Source organism: Vombatus ursinus, unplaced genomic scaffold (genome assembly GCF_900497805.2).
Source record: "Vombatus ursinus unplaced genomic scaffold, bare-nosed wombat genome assembly UNPS02014839.1, whole genome shotgun sequence".
Taxonomy (NCBI): Eukaryota; Metazoa; Chordata; class Mammalia; order Diprotodontia; family Vombatidae; genus Vombatus; species Vombatus ursinus.
In genome coordinates, this window is record NW_020954617.1 from 1,653,309 (window position 1) to 1,662,895 (window position 9,587).

Sequence of the window (9,587 nt, forward strand, 5' to 3'; positions counted from 1 at the left end):
TAAAAAAAAAACAACAACAACAACAAAAAATATTGCTCAGGGTATGTAGGTTTATATGGCAAACAGTTTGCTATAGCAGTGAGTCACATGAATGAGCCAAAGAAGTAACATAGAACTGAGGTAATTGAGCCAAAAAGTTTTGGATAATTTCTCGTATTTTCTCTTAAACTGTTCTGAAGTCTCTTTTTTATTTTTGATACTTTTCTCATCTCTTTTTAAAAAATCAACTTAGATAATTGATTATTTTATTAAATTAAAAAAAACTCTAGTCATTTATCAATCCAATAGCTTTTTTTCTTACAATTATATGTCACTTTTTTGATTCTCAGAATTTCCACTTTGTCTTGAGTTGAGAGGGTTTTCAGCTAAGAGGTATATAAATTCCTATTTCCATTCCATAATTATTAGAGATATAACATCTCTAATTTTTCTATTCAAGTCCCTTCTTCTTTATCTTAGTAGATATAAAGACAGACCAAAATTAACTGCATATAGGTAAATGAAGGCAATATGATAAAAATAACAATATCATCTAACAATTTATAAAGCAAAAAAATGAAATTCATATACAGAAATAAAAGGTCAAAAATCTAAAAGGGAATAATGAAAAAAGTGGTAAGGAAAGGGATGTATCAATATCAGGTTTCAAACTATCCTACATTATAATGTTTTGGTACTGGTTAAAAAATGGAGAGGTCAATCAGTGGAATAGATTACATATACAACATACAGAAGCAAATGAACACAGTAGCATTGTGTTAAAAAACATGAAAACTCCAGTTACTGGAATAAGGACTTATTATTACAGAACAAATTCTGTAAAATTTGGGTTCAATCAAAAGGCCATACTTAAGGACCTAGAAGGCGACTTGTGGCCTTAAAGCTGTAAGTTTCCCACTCCTGAGTTAGGCAAATCATCTTCTTGAAAGCCAAGGAGGTCTTGGCAGTGGAGGGAAGAATAGTAGACTAACTACATGGGAAGTTCAGGTAATCCTAAATAATTTGAGTTTGCCCTAGAAGCAATGGGATCCCTTATGAACATGGGGATGATAACACTCTGGCCAGAGAGTATATTTTCATGCATCTAGCAATGGATTTCCTATAAGGGAGAACTAGTAACCAAATAACCAAAGAGTAAGAAATATGTATAGCAGAGAGAGGGGAAGGGAGACTGAGAGACCTATTGTTGGCAGATTATGAACACGTTGCTTCTACTTCTAAATATTGTTATATTTGCTGATGGTTTAAGGCAGAAATGTACTTTAAGTCCTTCTGATTTAGGCAATTGGTTTTCTGTTTCTGATTATGGGCTTCCTGGTTCCCTCTTTGATTGACCTCTAGGTCTGTTGTGACCTTAGTTTATAATCTTGGTGACATCATAGTGGTTTTGATTTTAAATGGTTATTGTGGTTTTGGTTAAGTTTTTTTCTTCATAAATAAAAATTATTATTATTATCATCATCAATATATTTAATTTTTTACTAGCCTCATTGATTCAATCTCTGCAGATCCTGAGCTTGCATCTAGAGCTACAACGCACCTGACCCCAGGAAGATGTAAATTCCTCGGTAAGAGCAGAAGTAGATGAGTTTAGGCAGCAGAGTTACAGAGGTAGATGGGGGAAGAAATGATGTCTGGAACTTACCCCCAACATAATTTTCTCTTTTTGTTCTGCTGGAAAGCCATAGTGTTCTTTATAACACTTCATGATTTCTGTGTCACATTCTGCTACAGGTTTGGACTTAGACTACAATGTTCTGAAAAGCTCTCCATACCCAGCAATGCTGCTGCAGATACTAGCCAACGTCCTGCCCTGAGTGACTGGATGAAATGTTGTTCCTGCTATGTTGAGGTGGTGGAAGGAGAATTCTGTATGGGCTAATCAGGGATCACTACTAGTGAATCTTTGGTTGTAGCTTTGGGAAATGAGTGATGACAGTGCTTCAGCTAACCTTTTGTTATTTACTTTTTATGTTACTGTTGGACTTTAAGTAAAAGTCTTTGGCTTTACTATGATGTCATATGATTTTTTCTGGCTCATTTAGGGGAGATTCAGTAGAAGTAAGGACTCGTTAGGCATTGTTTGAAATAGATGAGTATTTATTGAGTGCCATGGACTAGAGAAGAACATGTTTTAGATCCCAGGGGCTGCATATCCATTACTATTTATGCAGACATGTCTCCCTCCAATGTGGATGGTGAAGGAAATTGAATTTATATTGGATGAGGACTGGTTAAAAAAATTGGGTTATTTTGGTTGGAAAAGAGAACACTTGAGAAAATATAATATCTCTCTTCAAAAATCTGAAGGTATCTCATGTTAAACATTGATTAGATTTTATATCTAATGAGACCAGTTGTGTAGACACTATAGGGAACAGATTATGAATCAATTTAAAAATAATTGCCTAGCAATCAGAACTGTCCAAATATGAATTGGGCTGCCTTATGAAAACGAGTCTCCACCACTGGAAAATAATAGTGATGTTAGAATAAGAATAACAACAGTGATTTAAGGAGACAGAATGATATACTAGCAAGAATACTAATTCTGAAGTTAGAGGACCTGGGTTCAAATCCCTATTCTGATACTTCCTACCTTTGCAACTTTATACCTGTGTGACCTTTTTGGGCCTCAGTTTCCTCATCAGTAAAATAAAGGAGTTGGGCTGGATAGACTTTGAGGTCCATTCCATCTCTGCAGCTATGATCCTTGCATCTCTAGTTCTATGAACCAGTCCACTTGCTTAATAGTAGCTTTGTGAGATGAGGAATACAAGTATTATTAATCCTCTGTTTTCAGATAGAAATGTTCAGAGGCTGGAAGCTCACCTGTCAGGGATGTGATAGAGGGCATTCTTGATGGGGAAGGAAGTTGGACTAGATTATGTCAAAGGTCCTTTTCAATTCTGAGATTTTCAGGTTGTATGATTCCAATAGATTCTCAGTCAATTGTTACTAATAGTTGGATGATTAAAAATAATATTCTTTGGCCAGTTTGCAGATATGAAGCTTGCTCTTGGGCATCCCATTAAACAATGTAAATGTTCTCTAAAGGCAGATTTGAAGATATGTAGCATCTGTCCTCTGGCAAGGGAGCCAGTGTTGATAATGAGCTCCACATGGCACATCATGTGAGTGTGTTTTAATATGTCTTCGCTTATGGCATCTCTCCCCTTATGCATAGAGCCACTGAAATGACATTAAAATAAGTACAGGTGTTGCAGCAGGCCATCCTGGTGGCATTCTACAAGTGCATTCTCCTTGCTCGTTATGGAATTCCTTTAGTGACTCTGAAGGATGAAAGGAAAATTTGCTGACAGCTTAAAGTAGAATATTAGATTTGTAGCTCTTATCTTCCCATTATTCTCTTTTATAGAGTGCCACCTGTCTATGAAGAGGAAAGTGTGGGGAAAAAAGAAACCCTAAGGAGTTTATATTTAAATCTTGTCACTAGCCTAATGATAGACAGAGATACCATTTCAAGGCAAGAGAATCATTAATGAAGATTATTCTTTCTTTGAAGAGCTCTTCTCATATTGCAATGGAAAGAAAAATTAAATGAGACATGGGCACACACACACAGTTAATATAATGGAGTCTAAGTGCACCTGGAGTAGGAAAAATCAGAGTAGAGAAAAAAAAATCTCTCATAGCAGAGAATAAACCTTTATCTTTTCAGACCTTAAGGAAATCATGTATATGAAAAGAACTCCATTATGATTTTATGTAACCAAAATACATTCAAGGTGGCTGCTCAAAAATTTTGATTCCCATGAATACAGCTGTGAGTCCATTCTATTTTCTCACAAATAGACTTTTTTTATGCTTTGCTATGACTAGGTCACCAATTCTCACTTTGTACAGTTTCTACTATTGATCTAAGAATACATCATGATTTTTTTTACACCTTTTCCTTGCACTTTTTTCAATGGAGACTTCAATTTCAAGAGCTTCTAAGAAAGAGTGTCCAAATTAAATAATTTCCATTTTCTACTAAGCTAATGAAAAAACTATCCCTTTGGGGGTATCCTTGTACACGTTACAGCAAGAAAAACTAAAAGTAATGGATATACAGATAAAAATCAAATGTCACTGCTTACATTCTCTCAATGTCTTGGCAGGAGTAATGTCCTTTGAAGATGGAACCCAGAGCATTGATACATGCTGCTTCCATGTTTCCCAGGCATGCTAATCTGACTGTGATTTTACTGAAAAGTGATCATAAGGGAGGCATTTCCAGGGCAGGCATAACTAGGATAGACTCTCATATTTTGGAAACAACCACTGATGGCTCCCTGAAGCATCGACATAAAAGAGATTGTTTCTCTCTGTCACCTTTTAGATAGAAAGATATCTTTACTCAGAAATACCTGAACATATTCCATTAGCAAGGGATATTCTCAGTTTGGCAGCAGCCTGGAGTCAAGATTCCAAAGCTACTCAGGAAGGGTTGCCTTTCATTTTCCTCAGTAAGCAGACAATTATTCTTCCCCTAAATGTAGCCTTTGGAAAAACCTGCACTAGAGTGAGAAGCTCTTCCTGAGGCAAGGTAGCTGGTTTCCACAGCTCCACCTGGAAGGCTAACGGTTAGTCAGTCAACAAACATTGATTAAGCACTTACTATATTCCAGGCATTGTGCTAAGCACACACACACACACACACACACACACACACACACACACACACACACAGAAAGAAAGGCACAAAACATGCTCCCTGTCCTCAAAGAACTATATTCTAATGGGGAGATACATGCAACAACTACATACAGAAAGATATATACAGTGAAAATGGGAGATGTCCTCAGAGGGAAGGTGTTAGCAGTATAAGAGCTGGTGGGGTGGGGGTGGGGGGAAGGGATTGGGATAGCCCTCCTATAGAAGATGGAAATACAGAAGGTAGAAGATGGAATACAGATAGAATATAGAAGACTGAAGATAGAATATAGAATATAGAAGACTGAAGATAGAATATAGAAGGTAGAAGATGGAATTCAAGCTGAGCTTTGAAGGAAACCAGAGGTAGGGAGAGAGAACATTGCTGGCATGGAGGACAGTCAATGGAAAGACAGTTTGGAGATGACCAATGAAACCCAATGGCCAGATGAAACCCATATTCATTTACAAAATTAAAAACAAAACAAAACAAAACATTTCTTTTCATAAACTGTCCTAATTCTGGCACTTCTGCCCTCCCTTTCCCCCTCAAAAAAAAAGAAAGGTGTCTCTTCTCTATTGCAAAGCAATTAAGGTTAAAAATTATGATTTCTAATTTTTCTATTACTGTTCTTGCAACTATTGCTTTAGGAAAGATTAGTAACCATTAGCCAGCCATGGTTGGCCCTGTGGTGGCAGAGAGAGTTAATGATTCTCTTGTCTTTAAGGAGATCTCAGGCTGTGTTTCATGAGCAAAAAAATACCTCAAGGCTATCCTTTCCACACTTAACTCATTTATCTCTCATCAGTTAGGTAAATGAGATGCAAACGTGCTTCCTAGTTTCTAAGTAACTTTTTATACACTACTGAAAGCTGTAAGGGATTTTAAAATACTCCCTTTTTGTTAATGAAATTTAGCTCATAGAAGCTGTTTCTTAGCTTAAAAGCCTCCTTTTTCAAACCTCCTGGCAGGCTCTCGCAATCACACTTTTCACTCCAATGTTTAGCTTGCTCTTTTTGACTTCATATTGGCTTGTTTATATAAGGAAATGTAAAAGTCTTCTAAGAGGAGAAATGAAGAAATGAGTAAAGGCAGCATTATGAGGCCATTTGAAAATTTTAAAGTCATTGGTCTAGAATTCTCTCTCTCTCTCTCTCTCTCTCTCTTTCTCTCTCTCTCTTTATGTGAGAAAACTTTCTGAAAACAGAACACTGTCATTAGAAGATTCTCTGAGTTTCTAATGTCCTGATTAGTATGGTGACTGCAGGAAATTGCTAGTATTATTTTTCAGCTGACTTAACATTTGTTACTGATAAAAAAGATGTTGTACATATAAGATGTCCTCTCTCTACCCTCAATGGAGTCAAATACATGTCTGTTCAGCAGAAGTTATTTAATGAGCATCTCTACATCCTTGTATTGTCAAGAGATGAATTTACTAGAAAATATGATGACTAAAATGTCTAACTAATAGCCACAGTGAAGATTTTTCAACTGGTGCCATATTCTTGTCTCCTAAACTGCCACAAAATACCATTGTGGATGGATATAGAAAATACCATTTCTTGTGTAGGAGGCTCTGGGGCCCCTTGGACTCCACCAGGTATTTTGATGCCATATATCAGGGATCCCATTAACTCTGACTGCAAGAGGTCTAAGGTTTCAGACATAGGCACACCTGAAAGAAAAGGTAAGGGCTCAGAAGGTATTGTCAAAGACACGGCTCCCACAGAGCTTATGAATTGGTCATTGCTACCAAACCTTTGGGGGTTCTCTCTGCCCAAGGCCTTAGGCACCACAGCAACCTGGCACAAGTTGCGGTACTCCCCCAGAATAGAGAAGCACAAATAGAAACACAGGCAAAGCCATTCCAGAGCATCACTCCCCAACAGTGGTTGTTCCTTCATCATGGTGAGTTCCCACTTGACTCTCTTCTTGGGAAGGTAACATGCATTTATTAAGTACTTACTATGTAGCAGGCACTGAGCTAGGTGCTTTACAAATATTATATTATTTGCTCCTCACAATGCTGGGAGGTAGTTGCTATTATTTTCCCTATTTTATAGCTGAGGAAACTGGGGCAGATAGAGCTTAAATGACTTGTCTAGGGTCACACATCTAGTAAGTGTCTGAGGCTGGATTTTAACTCCAGCCTTCTTAACTCCCGGGCCAGTGCTCTATACTTTGTACCACTTAACTGCCACCTTCAATCAATGACAACCATCTGTGTGATAGCAGTACAGGTAGCCTATGAAGCCAGCTTCTCCTAGCTATTTGAGGGCTAATAGCAGGCAGTCCCCACAGTGGAAGGTGGGTGCCTTATTTAGGACTATTAACAGCAGACACTTATGCAACTCCCTGCATTCAACTTTTGTGCCTTTCTTATTGTGACAGCTATTGTCATTAGTAAATCGTTGTATGTAGAGTACCCTAAAGTACTGTTGCTCTGATTAGGAAGATTGGAAGAATTTCATTGCTACTGCAGGCATCCAGGTGGTAGGGGATGATCTCCCTGTGACCAAGCCCAAACCCATTGAGAAGGCTATGAATGAGAAAGCCTGTGACTCCCTCCTACTCAAAGTGAAGGAGATGGGCTTCATGAATGAATCTCTCCAGGCGTGCAAGCTGGCCTAGGCCAGTAGGTGGAGAGTAATGGTTTCCCATCATTCTGGAGAGACTGAAGACACCTTCATTGCAGACCTGGTGGTGGGTCTCTGCGCTGGGCAGATCAAGACTGGTGCCGATCTGAGATTCTGGCCAAATATAACCAGCTTCTCAAAATTGAGGAAGAGCTGGGCAGCAAGGCTAAATTTGCTAGAAGGAGCTCCAGAAACCCTCGGGCTAAGTAAGCTCCATGGCCAGGAAGCCTCAGAGCTAGCAGGCACCAGTCACCTCTGTTAGAAGTCTATACCTATCCTACGAATGGGCAGTGCCCAGTACTAAAGCCAGTTTTGTTTTGGGGGCAGTGGCCTCTGCTGCTTAACTCCCCTCTCCCCTCCACCTTTCTGTGGTGTTCTCACTACTTTGTTAGAACTGTCTTATCAGATACTGTGCCTGATCATCTGGTATTCTGTTGGAAGACCTTATCATCTTGTGATTGGGATAGAATGACCTGTTCTCACCCCCACCCCTGGTGTCAATGTGTGGAATCATATACTTGTGATACAGCTTCGATGAGCCCATAGGCCTTATTCTTAGTGGCTCCTGTGTGCAGGACAAAAGGATTCAGTAACCCCCACCCACCAAAAAATTACTGCTACGCTTAATCTTTGTTACTTTTCTCTCTTTTCTCTAACTTTTTAGTTATTCTAATAATTGGAAGTACTCATAGATTTCAGCAGAAGGTGGCAAGATCAATTTCAGAGGAAAATTCTCAACTGCCCACATGTGTCTTATGTTATGAGACTATAAGAGAATTTGGAGCATTGGTGCCTTTGAATCTATCTTACCTTTGTGGTTATGCTACAGTAAACAAGGTCTGGGGATGTGTGAAACGTGAGGTATCAGGCCAGCAAGTGACTCAAGTCCAGTCAAGACTGATGCTCAATGTTATTGTAAAGGCAGATGTAAATGCCTAAGGCTACATTTAAGAACAACCACTAGAGCTGTCTGCACTTACAGGGGTATGGAAAGGTCCCATCAATCTGCTTGCAAAATAGGTTACTGCTCCCCTCTGGGTGGAGATTTGCTTCTTAGAATGGAAAACCATGGAAAACCAGGAACAAATGTCAAAGGTATGGGATCATTCCCATAGAGCTACCAGGCTAGGCCAGATCATGGCTCCCTCCGGACAAAGACAGGCAATCTTTCCTGTCCTGCTAGTGAGTCGCCCTCAGTGACTAAGCTGGCTAGTCTGCTATGGCATAGGCTGGCTAATCAGTAGACAAAACCATGGGTTTTTTTTTATACATTTTTAGAAAGGTGTAATTATTTGTAAGGGAAGGAGTTGGAGGTTTATCTGGAGTGCACACACAGGGTGAGCTCAGGTGATGACTTGGGACCAGTCAAGCTTATTTGTTCAAAACTTATACTTAGAGGGTATACCCAGTAGTGTGATTATGACTATACTAAACTTATATGCTTCTTCATATTAAAAATGAGTTATTTTGCTAAGCATGGGGGGGGATGGGCACGTGTCTTAAGGTTATATTCACACATAATTTGGGGACTTGAGGAAATCCATTAAGTTGTGGATACAGCTAATAGGGCAGTATCCTTGGCTATACCCATTGCTCTGCTCTCCCTTTCCATAGTCTAGATTTTATAGATGTTTTCTTCCTCACACCTAATTGTCAACTCTTTTAGTGAGAGAAGGTCATAAATTTCACAGACAGGAGCACCACTGCTATCATATGTACCCCTGACACATAATACCACCTCACGTTTCTGCCCCAATATGTCACTTTGTGGGGACTTCTAATGAATTCCTACTGCCACCGTCCACCCCCTGTTTGGACTATGCTTTCCAACTCAAGCTTATCTGCAGATGGAAAATGCCATTTTTCCTTCTTCCCTCATTATCCCATGCTTGATAAAGACAACATCTCAACCAGGAATTACCACAAAGCACAGTGGAAGAAACCTTGAAATGTATTGGGGTATGTGTATGTGGGGGAGGCATGGGGAAGTGGGAGAGAGTATGAAATAACAAATAAAAATGATAAAGTTTACAAGTGGCAGTGGTTATCATTAGTTAATGATGGTCCTGAAAAAACCTGAGAACTTGACTTTCCTCTTCCTTAGTTCCCTCTTTCCACCTGACCCGTTTCTGTTAAATTTTTGTCTTTTATATATATAGTTGGTGAAACTGATCCTTGAGACTTTTTAATATCTCCAGCCTTTTTGACTCTGCTTCCTAAACTTAAAATCAGGTGTTGGAATCTAGCCAGGTACTTTTCTCCTTTGCCCTCCTGCAGATAACTCTTTT

The 9,587-nt window shown here is 39.0% G+C and overlaps 1 pseudogene; it reads left to right on the top strand.

Annotated features, from left to right (window-relative positions):
* The first annotated feature begins 6,873 nt into the window (after positions 1 to 6,873).
* Positions 6,874 to 7,892, top strand: LOC114026461 (annotated as a pseudogene).
* The last annotated feature ends 1,695 nt before the right edge of the window (positions 7,893 to 9,587 follow it).